Raw genomic sequence first — 20,394 nt, 5'->3', positions numbered from 1 at the left:
ACTATACAGACATACCAAAGCTGCTCTCTGTTCATTTTAGTTAATGTAAGTATTTCTCAATCTACCATATGCTTTGTCCCAAGTTGGGTGTTAATCAAAGGAGGAATAAAAGTCATCTACTTCTTTAAAAATTCAAAATCTGTGTACGAAGGTAATATGTGAAGATGAGACTACGTAAGTAGGTGTCAAGTTGCATTTTTAGCCTGGTGGTACATGCCTGTAATACCAGCTAAGGCAGGAGGATCACCATAAGTTTGAGGCCAGCGTGACCTGTGTAGTGAAACCCTGTCCGCCCCAAAATTTTTTTAAAAAGATCTCAAATCCATGGTCCAGGCCCTATTCGGCATAAATAGCTAAGGAATTAAAAGTGGGTGCTGGCTTGACCTAAGTGGCAGAACTAAAAGTACTTTCCAAAGACCATACCAACTGGCAGCAAAGGAAGAAGTATGTTATCACCCAAGTGATGACTAAATTAAGCACGACTTTCTTCTTAGAATCTTGCCTTTAGTAATTGTTTCAATGCACTCTAAATGAACAAGACAGCTTTGCATTTAAATATCAGCACCAGGAAATGTTCACTGTTGCCACTATAAGGTGAAGGGCCCCTGGTGCTTGAGCTGTAAGGTTTAGCCAGGGGAACCCAAGGAAGTCACTCAGGAATACAAATGGCCAGGGGCCAACCTCAGTCAAATACTGCAACTGTTTGTCCATTAAAAAAGCAAAATCATCTCCACTGGTTCTGAAGATGCATGGTCACGTGTCTTAAACAATCAAGATCTCATAGCACGGCTTCACTACTCTTCAGTGTCTTCTGCCTCCCTGTGAGGAATTAGGGGTTCCAACTGCTTCACATCTCTTAGATGAGCGAGATCACCGGTTTCCAGGAAGCCAAACCTGAAATAGAAGCAAAGCCCTCTCATGCAACTGAGAAAGACTTCCTAGGTGCCAAAAAGCCTTTCTATAAGGGGACAACCCCCATATAAAGTGCTTTGTGGCCTTTAAAATGGCCTGTCAAATATTATTCTTGTGCCTTATCCAGTAGTTATTAACCTACCTACTACCCACAGACTCTCAGGAATTGACAGGCTGCAGATGCCCCCAGAAGGCTTAAACCTCTTAGATATCAACAGAAGGAACTGCTTTGCCCAAACAGGTTACAAAGCAGACAAATGAAACTGTCTTCCTTATATGGTGAAAAGCACCCTGCCCCTTTAAGGCCAAGAGACCTGGCTGCAGACAATCCCTGGGAAGTTTGCCAGCAGCCCTATCCTGTGTCCGCTCTTTGCTGCTGTGCAGGTGAGTCCCCAAACCCTCTATCCCCACTTTGCTCTGTGCAATTGCTTTCTGGTAGGTAGTAAACGCTTTTCAGAAAGGACTAGAGGATCTCAGGATCAGGAGAGAAGGCGTTGTTTAGACAAGTTTGAGTAGAAGCAAAAAACTCGGGAAATGTGCAGTAAGGCAGCCAGTGAAGATGAATCCAACTTCCTGGAAAATGAACCACTAAGGTTACTGCAGGCCCAGGGGCATTCCAAGACAGGACACAGGAGGCCGATTCAATGGGAAAAAGGGGATAGACTCTAGGCAATGCCATCAGAGGTAATGTTTAGACTCTTGAGGGGTGTAACCTGGTTTAAAGCAAACATAGCTGTGAAGAAATAAAACTGCAAGTGCCGAAGGCTTTGAAGGAGCTGGAGCTACAGGACTGACTGTAGAGGAGAAAGTACAGACAAATGTTTCAGCATCTACAGGCAAAGAAGGCTGCAGCCTTAACCCTTTGTACAGCCTAGCTGGTTAGCAAGTAGAGTTGGGCTACCACATAGCATGGGGTGGGGTGGGTGGGGTGCATGTGCGGAGTGTGGCAGGAGACTAAATGAATAAATAAGAGTATGACTGTGGAGATGTAGCTCCGCTCTCCCCACAGTACCACATGCTGAGAAGAGATTTTTTTTTTTTTTTCTAAGCTCAGAAATTCTGTGTAATTCACAAGCAAAGGACTGGAAGAAGTCTCATTTGAGCTAATTATGGCTGTCATTTACTAATTCAGCTTCCTGATGTTTTCTGCCTAAGGCCTGGAGCCTCTTAAGCTATTACTTTGAAATGAACTAATAGAAAGTGTTTGCCAATGATAGGCTGCGATGTATATAGTTGAGGTCGGAATCTTATTGATAACACAAAAGGAGGTGGTTGTGGCATGGGGGGATAAACACGGTCATTTTACCTCACATCCAAAGTTCTTTAACTGAGCCCATTCATCAGCTACAGCCAAAAAAAAAAAAGTCCACTCAGGAAATTAAAAAGAGGGATGTACATTACAGGGCTTGGGATCGTCTTCCCTTTTAGTTGAGTCTGGGGCCGCTCATCATTCAGAAGCTAGTGGTGTCTGTTTAGTTGTTGGTTGGGGGATTGAACACAGAGGCTGGATTAAAATTCCTTACATACTCCATGCCTTTTAAAAATGTTCATTCGTCTGAGTAGTCACTGAAGAATTCTTTTTATTATTAACTAACAAGTGCTCTCTCCACTTGTTCATGCTTACAAAAACAGAATGTTCTTGAGAAAAGATTTTTGTTTTATCAACAAATTTGTTACTGTAAAGGTTTTTCTCTTCTCACTTCTAGTGGTTGGGCAAAGTAGCGAAGGTTGCACGACAAATAGAAAGACCTGTTCCTGACTCGGAAATCATAAAGGACTCCCCTTGAGCTTTATCCATGGAAAACGCCAGTGTCCCAAGCAAAAGTTAACTTTTTTGTTCACAACGTAAATTAGTGCACAGTGCATGGGTACAGTGTTACTTCATTTTGGGTAACGCGAAATACTGAAAGCAATGTAAAATATATAGCTTCCCATATGAATGCAACCAAGAAAGGCAAAATCCCACCTCTAAAGCTGGAGACTCTCTGCAGGTAAGGCAGAAGGACCCTTTATAAATGAATCAAGGCATTTAAAGGAAATGCATGCGATGACTCCCAGTCCCTTCCACTGCACCACTGTGCACAGCCCGTTCATTTTCACTCTGCCTCGGTTTCCTCAGCATTAACGTCGTGGATTACGGACAGGAACTTTCCAAAGAAGTGAGAAGACTAATGAGAGCCAGAACGGAGCACACCTGGGCTGCAGGTCCAGTCTCTTCACTTAGTCCATAGCTTTAGACCAATTGCCAGCCTGAACCTCAGTATAGTCAAACATAAAGACGTAAATAACTAGCAAGATTTTAGGGTTAGCAAAGCCAGGGGTTCTGTGTTTCTATTTTTATTTATTTATTATTATTTTATATAAGGTCTCACTGTAATCCCTGATCCTGCCCAGCAATCCCAAGAGCTGGGATTACAGGGGTGTGTGTGTGTGTGTTATTGTCACCACTCCTGGCTTTTTTTCTTCTTTTCTATTACTTGGGGAACTATATTGTTCCTTAAAGGAAGAAATGAATTTTGAAAATAGAAACCAGCTCTGTAGCACAACTCTAGAGCTACAGTTAACTTATCTTCTTTCCGCCACCTTTCAAAGAAGGATGCCCAACTTCCTGATCATTAACCAGGCTCATTGTCAGAAGTTCTTAAAGCAAACCCGCTTTTGTGTTCAGAAACATGAACAGTGGTTGGCTGTTCTCCTTTGGTATAAAACTATTCTATGTACTTGAAGATCAATGATAAAATATCTTAGCATCTTTATAAAAGTGGCCTCCTCCAAAAGTAAGGTTAAAATGCATTTTAAAGGAATTTTGTGTTGTTTTAAGGCACTTCTTACAAGTATTTCAATAATAACCATTGCTACTTTTCTATAAAATCTCCTAACACCTTCACACAGATGTCTTTAAGAACATGATTATTGTTACTTTTGTCATTTTCATTGTTCAGGGCACTTTAAGAGAAGTATTGGCTTACTGGCAACATGGCTGTGTATGACATAATTTTAAACAGAAAACAGTCTCTCCACTAGCTTAGAAAGGAGATGATAAATTTCAACCTCAGAAACATTCCACTGAAGTACACTTTACAGCCCTACATGAGCTGGGAAAGCACAGCTGCTAAGAGACAGGTCACCCCTAAGGGTGACTTCTAGCAGTGGGTTAACGCTGCCTGTCAGAAGACTAGCATTTAGAGTCCACACTTGTTGACTTAAAGTAGCTGCGAGACTCTGGACTAGCTCTTTATGAGCTATGAACTAGCTCAGTGCTATGATCCCTATAATGGGAATAATAATAATATCTGTGCACATGATTAAGGGAGGGCATGGAATGTGGCCAAGTAGGTGCTCAATAACTGGGATGGATCTGAAAGCCTAGTGATTTCTAAAAAAATCCTTGTACCTCAATAACAAGATACTAGCCCTAGACCATATATGTACCTGTATTTGTAAGTATGAGTGTGTAGCTAAGCGTGTTCAAATTCAATTTTCACTAAAAATATTCTTATTAAGTAGAACTAAAAAGATGTAGGTGCTGGAGTGATTATTCAGTATATATGCTGCAGGAATGAACTTTGGAAACAGCCTATAGTTGCACATGTTGTTAAAAAGCTGAAGGAGGGCCAGGGATTTAGCTCAGTGGTTCTGCCTCCTGCCTTGTAAGTGCAAGATCCCGAGTTCGATCCCCAGTACCAAAAATTAAAAAATAAATGCTCTAGGACTGAACGGGTCTTTGAATTGATTAGGTTCTGTGAATTTTTTTAAACTTCTAACCCCATTAGGATTACTTCTGTCTCTGGCAAATTGGTAACAGAAGTTGTAATGAGGAAAAGCAAATGGCCTACATGGAACAAATGGAATAGAGAGTCACTGGTATAGTTGCATCGAATTTCTTGACATTTCTTTGGTTTTCCATCTTCCCACCTCCCATTTACTCCCTTTGAGACCTTCAGATGTGATTCATTCATGCAAACCCCCTTCTAGGGAAGCTTGAAGAATTGTCTAGAACAGCTTCTTACCTTCAGTCAAAGCTTCACGAGAAACAACTGAGAAAGTCATCTGTCCCTCCTTAGGGAAAAACACTCAAGTTCATCCGTTGTCTGCCTACACTGCAGCTGTGTCTGAGCTGTTCTTCCTGTATCAAATTGCAATACAAGCCCATTCTCTCTTAGTATGCTGTCCCACTAGTATGCTTTACGTGTGCGGCAGGTTGATATTCAGCCTGTGGAAACAGCCACTACAGCATAGAGTGCCGATGTGGCTATAGCCCCTGGGAACACAGGTCTTCTGGTTTCTTCCAAATTAACCATCAGGTGAGCAGTCCTTCTTCTCCTCTGACTTCATCACTGCTCCTCCACCCTCCAGACTCCTTCGCTCTGTTGCAGTGGTTCCCAGACTAGAGAGCGCCCAGGACATTTACTAAAACACACTTTACTGAGCTCCATCCCCAGAGTTTCTGACCTGTTGGTCTGGCCCGAGGCCTGAATATCTGCAATTTCTCACCACTGTGCACACATTGGGAGCCACTCCTCTTGTCCATTACTGAAAATCTCAGCTCCCGTGCTCCCAGCTCCTACATGTCCTACACCTTCCAAGGTATTAGCTCCTCCCATCTTGTAATGTATGGCCTTATCCTCACCACAGCTACATGCTGTTTAGTAACTTCTAATCAAATAAGAACTTGGCTAAATTCCTTACATACACTACTGGCAAACACACATTATTTGTATTTCTTCCAATAAGTCCAAGTTTGGTATCATGAAACAAACAGATAGGTTACATACTGCATTGATAAACAAGTGATTAAAAAGAAGTTATGGTAGTCAAACTTGGATTTATCTGGGATGTTTTTACACTTTCTGCTATTCCAGAGAAAAACTTTGTTAACTTTTCTATCAACTCAAAGTCATTGGTAGCGGCTGCCTGGAGCATGAGGACTGAGAAGTCTCACCGAGGACAAGTGCTCGGCAGCAGGAGTCCTAGAATCCGGGAGCTCCTCCTGTGAGGCTGCTGGAGTGCAGAGGGGCCACATGTGTGTCCTGTGTTTGCTGCCCCCACACTGTGCTCTGCCTTGTTGGTGGATCAATTCTGTCAGGACCTAGAATCAGGTGAGAAACATATATTCAAATCTGTTTCATAGGGAGAAATACTACTTAGTCTCCCCCTCCTTTCCTTTCTGTGAAGGATGAAGCTGTTTTTGAGCCTAGACTTGAGCAGGTATATAAAGCTGTAAAATGAGATGCAGCTAATATGTAGGTAATAGTCACCAACAAGGCATTTTACCTTTAAATTATAGACGTCAATTATGCCCTTTCCATGTCATATGTCTTTCAGCGTGACCCATCTAATGGATTGCTTTAATTGAAATAGTACACTGTGACTTAATAAGGAAGTGAAACATGTCCAGTTTAGTTCCTCCCTCTATTACTAATATTCAGTGTGGGACTTGTTATTTTTAGCGTCTTACTGTTTTACGTGAAAAATGAATTGATCATGCTTTTCTGCTTCATCTTACATTTTTATGAATATGATAAAATGATATATAACTTAGTGGCATCTATTTTCTTTAATCAACAAATATTTTTTTAAATGTATCACTAGGCACTGAGGGTATAACAATGAACAAAACTGATTGCTCTCATAGAACTTACATTCTAGAGAGGGGAGACAATAAATAATAATGTATGTAAATGTGCAAAGAAAGAATGCACACCCACGTGCATGTGTGTGTATGAGAGAGTTTTGCTATTTTAGATGGGTTGTGCAGGCAAGGACTATCTAAGAAGGTAGCACTGAATGTGGGAAAGAAGCCAAATGTATAAGTCTAGAAGTAGAGCCCTTCAAGCAGAGAAATAGCTGGTGTCAAGGTTCTGAGGATGGATGTAGGCAGGGCCAAATTAAATAGACTAGTAGGGGTTTTCTGCCGAGGGTGATACAACCCCTTACCTCTGTCTAGATGTGCAAGTGAGTGATTTAAGGGCAAAACACTAGAGCTGACAGCAGAGCACTGTTGGCTTTTAATGGGCAGGGATTGGGACGTTAAGTCTCTTGCACTACACTGGATAGACTCATACAGGGTTCCTGCTTATATGTCAAAGCAAAAATTTTCCCTAAGGAGAAACCCTGAAGAGTCTCTAAGGCCAGATTAGGAGGTTGGAAACTGAAGCTAAGTATGTAGGAAGCTCTTGGAGAGTCGTAAGCTTTAAATGATGACCTTTAGTAGATCACTTTGACTACTGAGTGGAAGGTGAACTGTAAGCACACAAAAGTAAAAGAAGAGAAACTCAACAGAAAGCTATTTCAATGTCCAGAACAGAGATGATACCAGTCTGGACGAGGGGAGTTAAGTATGAAGATTCTGACACTTACTTTAACCTTCAAAAAGAAGGCTGCTGCCTAAGCACAAATTTTCTCTGTCACCTTTGTGTTAGCTTTTTCTTTTCCTTGAGAAATTTTTCCATTTCAAAATCAACTGGTTTGCTCTACATTCAAGAGAATTTTGTGACACCAAATTACAGAAGAACTTGCTCTTTCAAATGCAAGTCCTTATCCTCTTGCACCTTAACCTTACATATCCATTTGCATTTTAAGTTGTTCACTGCTCAGCAAGGTAATCTATTTGATTTCAGCTTGTAAAAAGAAAAAAAATTACATGTGCTTCTTGAATAACAATATGTGATTTCCTTCTCTGACAGGTCAATAGGAATTAGCCTACATCTATCATTTTATAAAACTGATGCCTAATCACTAGCAAGCACCAAGTGTACATTTATTCTCCTGAAAATGTAACATTAAGAGAACATCAAAATCTTTTGAAGCAATTGCAGGCATTTCAGTACTAATTTTACTTGGATATTAAATCCTTGCAAATAGTTTTCAGGTGCATCAGTTTCTCCCTCCACCCAGCAACTCAGCTTCTCAGATGTTAGAGAATCTGCCTTACCACTGACCTTCTGTCTCTCTTCCTCATCATCTTTTTCTGCACCCCCACTGCAAGTGGTCTCCACACTGCCCATAATGTCCCTACACTCAGAGGTCCACAAAACAATGATGTGGGGACCAGAGTTCACTTCAGAAGAACTGAGGTGGAAGGAGAGCCATCTCGTTCCCTAGGCTGAGTTGAAGGGCATGGCAAAAGGAAGAGAGAGGAGAGGTGACTCGCTCAGGCCATCCCCACACCAGTGGGTGGTTCCACTGAGTGGTAGGCGCCTCTGCAATCAGCGCATGGGGCTTCCTCACCAGAATCTTGTGCACCAAGTCCATGGGCCAGTAGTCACCACAGGAGGTACCCAGGAAACAGACAGTGGTGGGTGGATACTCCATAACCTCCGCCTGATGGATGGAACCAGGTACTCTACTACTAACCCACATACAGTACTACCATCCAATTGCTGAACAAAACGGAAGAGAAACCAGAAAGAGCCAGGGCCATCCCCACCTCAAATAAATCAACTTTAATTTAAACCCTTTACAAAAACCAAGCTCCCAGAATTAAAATAAATAAATAAAGCAAAACAAGAAAATAAGTACCTCCCCTCACTGTAAAACCTGAGAAGGAACCCCTGCCTTCATCTCTGGATTACAGAGTTAGGGTTAGAGTTAGGGCTAGGGTTAGGGTTAGGAGGCAGCACACTTCACTGCCAGGCGAGGACATGCTATGATTGTATATTAGAAAGGAAAAAGCAAAGGCTTTGCATTAAGAAATCTTCTTGTAGCTGCTAACTAAATGTGCAAAATTTGGACAAGTTTACCTTCTTGATTTTCTGAAATGAGTTAAAAGCTCTTTCAAACCTTGAGTTAACCTAAGATAAACTCATAATTCCACTCAAAATATTCACATAATCTCTTGCAAACCAAACCAAAGCATCCACCTCACCTTACCAGATCTGCCTCTGTGCTAATAATTTTTCAATATTGTCACTGGTGTCTCCTGAAAAATCACCCAGAACATAATCACATTTCCTCTTTCTTTTTCCCTCTATTAGCTCTTACTCTTCTCTGAAGATACAAACAATGTCATGGTTTTTTATTTGAATTTCCAGAGTTTAGCTTTGTACAGGTGTGCTTTTTAGGTGTTCAGTAAACATCTGTTGTTGAATGAATGGATAGGGAGGATATAGCACAAAATAAGCCCAAATCAATTCAAAACTCAAGAGCCAGCTTTTGCTTAAAACAATATATTCTGCCCATAAGATCCTAGACATCTTAGAATTAAAAAGAGAAAAAACGGAGTTTTAGATATTATGGCTATAATTTTTAGGCATCACAATTTCTAATATTCTCTGTCTCCACTGAGATGCACTAGTTTCATAAGGATTCAGAAATACTAAAGTTTTACCTAGACTTTATGAAATATATTTATAAAGAGCTACTATAAAATCGCTGAGTAGAAATTTCCAGATCTCTTATTCCATGATTTCATACCTAAACTCATCCCAAGAGGAAAAAAACACAGCCTAAAAAGACCAAAATGAAAAGTTTAAAACAATTTGCCTCTTCTCTGTAAAAGTTCTGCTCCTTTCATTTATTTAAAATGTGTAACTACTAAAGGCTCATAGTTAAAACTGCTAAAAAGAAAAACAGGAAAGGTCATATGGGCTCCCAGCCCCAGACTGTCTAGTTGAGTTTCCAAAAATGGTAAGGTCTTGTTGGTGTAGTGCTGGGAGGAACCTTCTTGGTGGCTAGGAGGGGTAATAGAACTGGCAAACCCAAGCCCAATCCCCTTCCAGGAACTGAGATTTTTCAAGACAGGCAGGATACAGCAGCAAAAATTTTGGACCACAGTCAAATGTTTGAATCTTATACTAATCAGAGAGGACATACAAGAGTGATTCCAGACGTCACTGGAAAAGGGTCAAAAGGAAAGGGAAATGAAGTCCATTGTGCCCCTTCCTTACAGCAGGCCCTCTGCAGAGCAAATGCTGTCACTGGGGAGGTTACTGAAGGGCTAGGTCAGGGAGGTACTGCAAAAGTTTGAAATCGCTAATGGTCTCCTCAGGGGACACTGACGGAGCATTTTCTTGAAAATATCATCCGTGAGGCAAAGAGTATCACGCGTCTCCAAATCATCATTGGGATTTGCATTGTACGGCTCATTCATCCAATTTTCTAAGTTCTGTTTGTGAACAAGTGTCATGAACTCAATTATTTTTATTTTCCTTCTACTCTGTAAGGAAGTAAGGCACTTGGACTCTTATTAGTGCAGTCCTGGAAGCGGAGGCAGGGACCCCTATGAGACTATAATGAAAGTGTAGGTTTAATGACAGCAATAAACCTTATTCCGGCTCATTTTGGTTACACTCTTTAAAGTGTTAGTGAACTTGAGTGTAAACCTCCCAAAGCTGATTCATCTTTCCAGCTGTTGTTAGAGATGAAGACAAACTCATATTCCCTGGCCGTTGCTTTCAGCTGGTTCCTTCTCAACTTTCACTTCTCCTATGCTAAATGGAATCTTAGTCTTTTCATAAAAGGCAGTTGCTCTAGTCTTGGCTACTTTGTGGAGTTTTTTGCCCTAAGTTTGTATTAGAAAAAGGACATTGAGACATTTTTTAAAAATAGCCCTATGTGCCCTATAAGAACACCTCTACATGTGTTAAAAATATGGAGTCCACCAAAAATTGGGAACAGCCCAGATATCCTTAACTGGTCAGCAGTATGATAAACTGGTACATCCAAGCTATGGAATACCATTCAGCAATAAAGAGAAATGAACTATGGACGCACGGAACAATCTGGATGAATCGCCACAGAACGCAGCGAAGTGAAAAACACATCTCAGCATGTTCCATGTTGTATAATTCCATTTATATAACAGTCTTGAAACAGTCAGAGAACAGAGCTGGAAAACAGACTTGTGGTTGAAGAAGATAGTGGGGCCATACAAGGGTGACATGAGGGCACTTTATAACGAAGGGAAGGAATATCCTGTGTCTTGAAGGTGTCGGTGTCCAACCCTGTTTAAATCTTTTCCTGTGGTTTTGCAAGATGTCACCATTGATGGGAAACAGGGTAAAAGATGCAATGTGAAAGTATACTAACCTTAAAATAAAAAGGCTAATTTAAAAATAATTAGCTAATTGGACACAATGGTGCACACTTAAAATCCCAGTTACTTGGAAGCCTAACATAGGAAGATCACAAGTTAGAGGCCGGCCTGAGCAACTAGTGAGGCCCTGTCTCAGAAAAAAAACAAAAAGAAATTAAAAACGACTTAGGGATATAGTTTAGCAGTGCACCCCTGCTGGGTTCAATTCTTGGTACCAAGAAACTAAACAGCTAAATGACTACACAGAGATGAGCCTCTAAATAAGAATTAAAGAAAAAAGAACACCCCCAATTTAAAATATTATCTATATCTATATATCTTATAGATTACAGTAAAGTCACAAGGAAAGGCAAGTGATTAAGCTAAATTTTAAGACAGTGTTGAAAGGAGGAAAAACAGAAAAAATAAATATCTTCAGTGTGGATCTGAAAGGCTCCAGAATATTTTGGTTTAAAATGGAGAGTTACGGAAAGCTAGTGTTCATTTATGCTTTTATTCCTTGTTTTGTATATATGATAATAAAGTATACAGATAAATTGTAACTCCTTCCAAAAACAGTCTCGAGGTCTGAAAGCAGCCAATCACAAACTTTAAAAAGTGCCCAAATAAAGCCGTTACTCTCTAAGTAAAAATGTAAAACCCCCAGAACTAGTACACAGCCCCCACCTTCACGTCCTGCCCTCCATCCCTTCCTTCCCCTTTCTTGCTCTCCCTCCTTCTTCCTCCTCTGGTGCACATTTTGAATAAACTTTGTGGGTGTGAATTTGAAGAACACTGCATTTGAGAGAAAGCACACCGCAAATGCAGAACCGGTTTAGCACAGGTTCTTTTCCAAAGTGGAGAGGTCAAAAGAATGCTCACCTCTGGAAAACTAACCTTCTGCTGCAAAGTCTCCAGGGAAGAGAACCTGTTGATGATCAGAATGTGTGGGATGGGGCTGCTGTGCCACCATCCATCAGGTGAGCAGCTCGCCCTACCTTTCCTCGTGTGCAGAGCAGGTAGACATGTTCTGTGCCCCAGCCCAATATTTTTTATTTGCTTCACACTTCACATGCGTTAAATAGCTCTTTTTTCAGTGCCTTGCTTAGCCAAGTTCCCTGTATTTGATTGCTTTGATCTTTCTGCTAAAATCAGTCTCTTCCTCTAATTATTTTTTGCTCTACTTCTTTGAATCCCTTCCAGTTGCCTCCATTTCTCAAGGAGCCAGGTACGAATAAAGACTCGAGATTAGGTTCCGGCAGAACAGGTAGAGGCAGCTGCTTGTCCCCAGGTCTCATGTTGCCTCCTCTTTAAGCAGCAAAGGTGGTCTACCAAAGGCACCAGATATTCCAGTCCTAAGCACAGTGCCTGGCACATGGCAGGTACAGTAAGCAACTACCAAATGGAAGAGCTAATTGGTATCTCTTAAATGAGCTAGATCATATTCTGACTTGTGCTTAATTTGCTTTTCCATTCCACCCTCAGCCCAGGTCTTTTTCTGCTTCTGGGCTTTTCTTTATGGTCTAATAGTTCCTTCATACTTATTTCTTTCATGCTTTAGTTTACACATTTTTAATTTCCTACTCATAGATTTAACCTCATTAGTTTAATATATGTTTTAAGATTTTGCTAGTAATCTTATGTACCAGATTAGCATTATTTATAAATTAATGTTTTATTCCTTTTTACAAATGATTCATAATCATGTTAATATTCTTACATTTTATTACTTTATCTCAATGTTTGTTATTTTTCTCAGTGTTTTTCCAATCAACCACAGTGCAAGGTTCCTCATCACCTATGATTCTGCAAAGGTTTGGAATAAGAAGAATAAAGACCATTGTCTTAAATTATATAATAGTCGGGGGCTTTCTTCAAAATAATCTAATGAGGTAAGGAAAAGGTTGCTAGAGTTGAGTGATAGGTACATGGGGGCTCTTTGTAATGCTCAGTTATCCACATATTTTTACAACAAAGTTAAAAATGAAAAATTATCACTGGGCATAGGGCACACGCCTATAATCCCAGCACTTGGGAGGCTGAGGAAATAGGATTGCAGTGAGTTGAAGGCCAGCCTGAGCTACATAGTGAGATTGTATCTCAAACAGCAAAGTGAACAAAATAATTGTATTTTTAAAGTCAAAATAAAACTGGTCTATATGAATTATCTGAGGATTTACAGAAAGGGAAGTTCTCCAACATCCTATTCCTGTGTTTGTCACTGTCATCTGCTGGTGGTCCAGCCACTCCTCACATTCACTGAGAGGTTGGCTACTCTCCCCTCTTCTTTGCTTTCCAAACTCAGCTATCATTTACACCCCATTACATCACCCTGGTGTGTGGCTTATCCAACACCTTACATCAACAACACTAATAATCTACATTTTCACTCTTTCCCAGAAACTCACTTCCCTTTGATTTGCCCCTAAATAACTTTTTAAATAATGCAGATACATACATGCTGAAGATCTAGCACTCTGGCTAAGGCCTTCAGGTCATATTTTCATATAAAATTTATATTTTGTTAACGTCAGTCAACACATAAAATACATATAATCCAACCATTCTTGGCTTAAAATCCTACAGGCCTCTTTATTAACTTCAAGTTGAAACTCAACTTTCTTATCCTTCACATCCGACCTTTCCTACCATTTCTAGCCTCTTTGCTGACATCTTCCAGTGTTTACTTTTTCTAGCTATATCAAACTTCTTTCATTTGTGGGTGGCAAGCCATGGTTTCTTATCTCTCCAAACTTTTTTTAAAAAGTACTTTTGAAAATTTTTTGGTTTTTGAGATAGGGTCTCACTATGTAGTCCAGGCTGGACTTGAACGCACTACGTAGCTCCGGCTGGCCTCAAACTCAAGGCAATCCACCTGTCTCAGCCTCCTGAGTGTTAGAATTAGATGAGTGCACCACAGTGCCTGGTTCGTCTTCAAGCTGTTGACCATACTATTTCCCCAGATTAGTGTGTTCTTCTGTCACTCAGCCTCTGGGACACTTTAGCAATTTTTGTTTACATTTCAAGACCCTACTCATGTTATCGTTCCTTTGAAAGGCTTCCCTGAGCTATCCACAGTGAGCTGTCCACATTAAGTTAAATTCCTCCCCATTACCTTTTTCATAGAATGCTTTGACTATGCACACCTTGACTCTGAAACCCAACTTCAGACACTGGTATTCTTTGCTTTCTTTCTAGACCATGAGTTCTTTAGCCTCCTTCAGCCTTCTCTCCCTAGATCCCAGCCCAGAGGCTAGTGTTTAGTAGAGATTTGGATTCATAAGCAGCCAAATGGACAGAGGCATGAGTAAACAGATATTGTGCTATCGCCCTCTGGGAGTGCCTCCCCACACAAGGGTCTTCTTCAGACGTGTGACTGAAGTTAATGGTTCTGGGAAACCCCTCCAGTCCTTACCTCTTAACTGTCCTCCTTAACCCACCTGACCATCGGGCTTCAGCCAAAAATATGTTGTCTCTGTTTCTGCTGAGTCCATTGATAAATGCATTCTGGCTGTCTTCTGTTTACATTCATGTATATTCAGGAAGAGGAGGAGTTAGAACACCAATCCTGCAATTTCACAGAGAATATTGTTTAGGAAGTATAGGTAGTGCTGAAGTAATCAACCTTACCCAACCTCATAGGGATAGGACAAGTGCTTAGGCATAATTATAGATGTTCCAGGTCATCCATAACTAAACCCTCGGCTGTGCCCCTTAGAAGCACAGACCACCAGCCCCGCAGATACGGAGGAACTCCCTACTGCACAGATGTCTCTGCTTTACTCACTGGTGCGTGTTGAAACATCATTTTCTGAAGTTGCAAAGCATATACGAGCACACGTAGTTATAATAGTTTTTAAGCTATCCAACTATATCCTTGTGTGAGTTCACATTTTTAATGTGCAGTGCACCAATATAAAAATTGACAGATTGTCTCATTGATGGGAACGTTATCTTTGTTTCAAACTACCAGAGTACCCAGCTATTTGATCAAAAGATTGATCATTATAAAAGAAATTTATCTTCAGTCATACATTGTATAAGTTGATTTATCCTGGTTTTCATTTGCTACTTTGCTTTGGGTTTTTAAATTTTCATAGTATTTTATAGAATTTATTATGATATTTCATCAAGTTTAATATGCTATTGGTGTATAAAACATAGTATTTTTGGGGTCATTAAGAACAACGGAAAGGCTGACACAGGAGAATCAAAATTTGAGTCCAGCCTAGTCAATTTAGCAAGACCTTGTGTCCAGATTAAATTTTTTAAAAACCTGGTGTACAAATTCCCTATGATTAATGTTATCATTATGTATATCTGTAATATACCAATCAAAAATAAAAAAAATAAAAAGAGTTGGCGGTAGCTCAGTGGTAGAGCGCTTGCCTGGCATCTATGAGGCCCTGGGTTCAAGTTCTAGTACTGCTCCCCCCAATAAAACCAGAACTATTTTCAATTATAAATACAAGATGCCATCAACATCCCAATTTCAGAGATATTAAAAGTGTGTTTTGAAGTTGATGTTATACACCATTTCTACTCTAGGAGATTATACATGAATTCTATTGATAATAGTGAAATGAAGTTTCTTTTTTGAATAAATTTAACTTAAAAATGACTTGATTTAAATAAAATTATCATAAATAAGAGTAGAAATAAAATATAATATGGCAAGATCCGGGAGGTAGAACCCAAGTGATTGAGGCTTACCTTGTGCCAGCTGTAGCCAACCCCTCTACCCTACAGCATTCTGTTCAGTTCTTACCTGAGGAAAAGCTATATATAGTGAGGGAGAGAGGTTTGGGTAATTATGCCAAAGCCCTGTTGAGAAATGTGCCTATAACTCACCAAAGTCATTTTATGAAAGTGAAAGAAATTCCTAGGAAATAGACTCATTATAGATACTGGAATAATCTAGACTTGCCACTATTTAAATAACAGTATACTCAGAGATTTCTGTTTTGTTTTTAATCTATTCTCCCATAAGGAAGGAAAAAGGCCTTTTAGTCTCTGTAGCTGGGTAATCTATTTGTAAATAATGGCTAACCAAACACTAAGCATTTAGTTTCTCTTATTATCAAACCAAACAATGGTCTACTTTATTTTTATAATAGATATGCCAGTTAAAAAAAGATTATGAGTAACTTGAAGCAAAATGTATTGCATTAGGAAAGTACAAGATATAGCTAATTTCCTACTTCCAGAATTTAAAAAAAAAAGTAAAGAGAATAATTTTAGAGGGAGCAGGAGAAAAGTGCTCAGTTTCTTTTGGGAAAATGCTGGCCACTGCAGTGAGTTTGTGTTCCTGGCACTCACAGCTTGCACTCTGCGCTCAGTCAGGCCCTCAGGTACCAGAAGCTGTCTGCAGCATTTCTCTGAGAGTCATGCAGAACCCTCTGATTTAAATGGTGCTTGTTCTTGAAGGTTATTGTGACTCATTAACCAGAATGCAATAGAGCAGGAGGTCACAAGTCATATAGGCTCTGCTACCTGCATACAGCCTGTATTTGCAAACTTAATTTTGAACATTTTAATATAGGTGTAATTGAGAAGATAAATTGAACACATATTCATTTCCTAATAAAGGTATTCTTTAGAGTCAGCAAATATTCACATCGCTTTAAACATCAATGAACCTATTACAGTATAATAAAATAGAAAGGTCTTATAACAGAAGATTATTTATAGGCTATTAGTTATTAGTGTAATTTTAAAGTGTAATCAGTAACGATTAGAAAAATTGATAATATTGGATATGCAGCTGTTTCCACTCACTAGTACTAATAATACTAGCAATAATTCTAAATACTAATGTCAGTTGAGAGCTAAACCCCTTCTAAGTGCTTTGTTTATCCTTATGGATGCTCTTGTTTATCAGATCACTGTGGAATAACTATAAAAACTATTTCCTGATAGTCATAAAATTTACTGATGTGGTCATATGTTAAATTCTCAAGTTAATAGAAGTATGGTAGAATAAAACTGTAGGAGACCTTAGTCCAGCACCCCTGTCTCCAAGCAGATGCAGTGGTAAAAAAGCCAAATGTATGTAGCAGACAGAATCCCTAGCTAGCACTGAGTGTCTCATACTGGAGGCAGAGCTCGAGACAGGGATTTGGGCGCAGGTGATTTATGGAGAGAAAAACTTATAAGAAAGTGAAAGGAGCAAAATAGGGAGGGAAGAAGTGCCAGGGAGAATGAATAATCAGAAAGTTTGTCCTTGGCCTGATGAAAGCTAAGAAATAAATTTTACCATAAAGGACAGCTTTGAGCCTTTTGTATCCAAACCCAGCAGCTGGGGGTGGTTACAGTGAAGAGAATCAAGGATCTGCTCTGAGCACTAATGGCAGTAACTGCATTTGGTAACGGGACCAGAGAGGAGGAGATCAAGGGTGGACCCCAAGTTTGCGGCAAGAACGACAGGGCAGATTGTAAAACATGAAACCATAACACTCCCCTTATGATACCAAAACACTTAGGATTATAGAAAAAGTACAAAAGATTCCTTATTTTACAAAAAAAAAAAAAAAACAGAAAAACAAAAAAAAGTTTCTTTAGCTTTTCCGTTTCTAGGTTAAAATATCAACTCTTTGACACATTTGCATAGAACTGATTTTCCATTGAAAACATATAAACTTTTTAAAGGATCACTTTATCTTTTCCACTTAGTCTGCTTCCTGTGGGAAATAGAAACTAATTCTATTACCCTAAGAATTGACGATACATCTAGCCCGATAGACATCCACCTCATGGTTTAGTTTCTTAAACTACGGTCAGTAGAACAAAGACAGCCTGTGACCTGTTTTTGAGAGGCCTGAAAGCTAAGAGTTTTTACGTTTGCCTTAAATAATAATAATAACATACAACAGAGACTGTTGCGTGGGAAAATATTTACTGTGTAGCCCTTCACAAAAGTTTACGATCGCTCCTTCAGTCTATTTGACCTCCCATTTTTTGGAACTATACTATTTCAGTCTATATCAAAGACTTCAAATTAGCAGATGATTTACAGAACTGTAAAACGGTTTGTATTCTAAAAGCATTCAATACAAAATTTATATAAATTAATTTTAGCTCTTCTGAATAATTTTTTTCAGTTCTAGAGGTTGAAACCAGGGCTTCATGTATGCTAGGAAATATCTCTACCACTAAGTTATATCTTCAGGTCTTTTTAAAATTTTATTTTATGACAAGTTCTCCTAGGCTAGCCTCAAACTTGCAATCCTCCTGCCTCAATCTCCCAAGTAGCTATACTTACAGGTGTGTGCCACCATACCTGGCTGAACAATTAATTTTTAATGGAATTCTCCAACAAATTTTAAAAGCATTCATTTTAAGTAAATATGCATAATTTGTCCTCTATTTCATAAAAATATTACCACTTATTTTGTAATTATTCTACAAATAGACAAGGAAGTGAAAAAAATCACCTGCAATCTTACCGTCCAGAGTTAACCACTATTAACATTCAGCTACATTTCTTTCCTAGGCACATAACCATTTAATTTTTTTAAGATGTGGATCATGTTGCAAGTATAATATTATACCTGCTATTCTCACTTAATAACTGTCAAAAACATCTTATTTGACTGTGTTCATTCCACAGAATGAATGTCACAATTTATTTAAATATATCTTCCCATTTTTTGACATTTTAGGTTGAAGCTACTGTTTCACTACTACAAACACCTCGGTGAGGACCTTTACCTTTAAATCTGGGTCTCTGCTGTGTCTAGGCTTGGTTTTTAAGAGTAGCCATTGCCCTTTCACCTTTCTGCCCTCGGTCCTCACAACCTTACAACCTCGTGCTTCCCCTGATCCTATAAATGAGGGAATTCCTCAGGGCTTGAAACTGGACCATCTCACTCTGTCTTAAAACCACGTTACCCTTCCCTAAGCTTTCACATACCATCTATATGTTCCTCTGTTTGTACCTCCAGCCCCACATCTCTCTTCTAGCATCTGGACCTACCTATTCAATTATCTATTCCCACTTGTATGCTTTATTCCATATGGAAGAATTCAATATCTTTCCTTTTTCTCCTGTACAAAAACCTCCTTCTCTTTATTGCCCCTTTCCATCAAGTGACAAGTTTGCCACCAAGTTGCTCGTAATACAGCCTGGAAGTGACATTTTCTTTCTCCCACACCATTCCCATCTATTCGGACACCAGGTCCTCCTGATGCTACTTCTAAGTATCTTTACCATTTGTACTTCTCTCATTTTCCCAGCCTCTCTTCCTGGGACTGCTGTGTGCGCCCTAGGGGGTTCTCCCCACCCTTGCTGTGCCCTGTCCTATCTTCTCCTCCATTCTACACCATGAGGAGCATTTCTAAAAGTGTCATCTGCTTTCACAACCCACGAATGGCTGAGAGGGTAAGAATCTTAGCAGCGAGTTCTCTTCAGCCCACTCTCATTTTGCTCCATTTAGTAGTTTCCTTCCAGTTACTTGAATGTGCGAAGTTTCTTCCAGTCTCAAGTCCTTTTTCAAGCTATTTCTTCTGCCTGTGACACCCTTCCCTCCCTCTTCAGCTAGTCAACCACACACTACCTACATGCTCTGTCAACAGCATGTGAGCCACTTTAGGGGTACATATTACAAGTTTTTAATCCAAATTGGTAGTATTTTTCCCTGTAATGTGTGTTTCTTCACTAAATAAGTTTGATTTTAGGTGAATAGTATCTTTCTCTTTCATCATCACATCACAGTGTCTGGCAGGTAATAGGTGCTCAGTAAATATTAGTTAAATTAATAACAGGAAATAGGGTAAAACTGTACAGATTTTAAAATGATACTATCAGCTAGCATTTTAGAAATTGTTTGTATCAAACAATTTATAAACATATCAGTAAATGAGAGTGTTCTTTGATCAAACCTGATAGTACAGTTTTGAATAATTTTTAAATACTTTCACAGAAAAAAAATTACCTCATTTCTACTGAAATTGCATTTCTTTGGTTACTAGTATTTTTCACACGTTGACAGTTTCTCATGTATTTTCTATCATGTTTAAAATTCATGCCATATTGCTTTGATTGAACCATTTTTGTTGGGATGATTTAGAAGTTTATTTAATTCTCTTTCTACTTAGCAAACAGTGCCACCAAACCTGCTTAACTTTTTTCTGAGGATTTGGGCTGATTTGGACAAATGACCCTCCTCTCTGAAGTTTACCCTGGTTATTAATGAGTCCCCTTCCCTTGGATGACTATATACTTTATCAGGTCAACTGGGACACTTTGGAGAGAAAAAAGAGAACACTGTTAATTACAGCAGGTCAAGTATAAAGCAGGACAATCCTGCACTAGTCTCCTAAATCTTGTTTCCACGCAGACTTAGAATGCTGGGGGATCTAAAGCAGAGGTCCGAATGGCAATCCAGTGATTAATTAAGGATGAAACTTGCTTTTTTTTGTCTTGAATCTTGATTTAGATGTCTTTTTTTTTTTTTTTTTTGTTCTCA

General features: G+C 39.4%; 1 protein-coding gene and 1 long non-coding RNA gene across 3 annotated transcripts in view; one reads left to right on the top strand and one right to left on the bottom strand.

The window, feature by feature from the left end:
• The window catches only part of LOC104861674 (IQCJ-SCHIP1 readthrough transcript protein), a 571,872-nt gene that overhangs the window by 421,072 nt on the left and 130,406 nt on the right, over positions 1-20,394 (top strand). The window lies entirely within an intron of this gene.
• The window catches only part of LOC117284495, a 27,096-nt gene continuing 6,728 nt past the window's right edge, over positions 27-20,394 (bottom strand). For both annotated transcript variants that reach the window (XR_004515591.1, XR_004515592.1), the window contains 3 exons: positions 14,343-14,495; positions 5,855-6,001; positions 27-894 (listed from right to left, as the gene is read on the bottom strand). This is a non-coding gene — a long non-coding RNA (uncharacterized LOC117284495). The remainder of the gene's footprint in view (positions 895-5,854; positions 6,002-14,342; positions 14,496-20,394) is intronic.

This window comes from Fukomys damarensis, unplaced genomic scaffold, assembly GCF_012274545.1.
Source record: "Fukomys damarensis isolate Sample0158 unplaced genomic scaffold, DMR_v1.0_HiC HiC_scaffold_37, whole genome shotgun sequence".
In the NCBI taxonomy this organism is placed as follows: Eukaryota; Metazoa; Chordata; class Mammalia; order Rodentia; family Bathyergidae; genus Fukomys; species Fukomys damarensis.
This window is presented reverse-complemented; position numbering and strand designations above follow the sequence as displayed.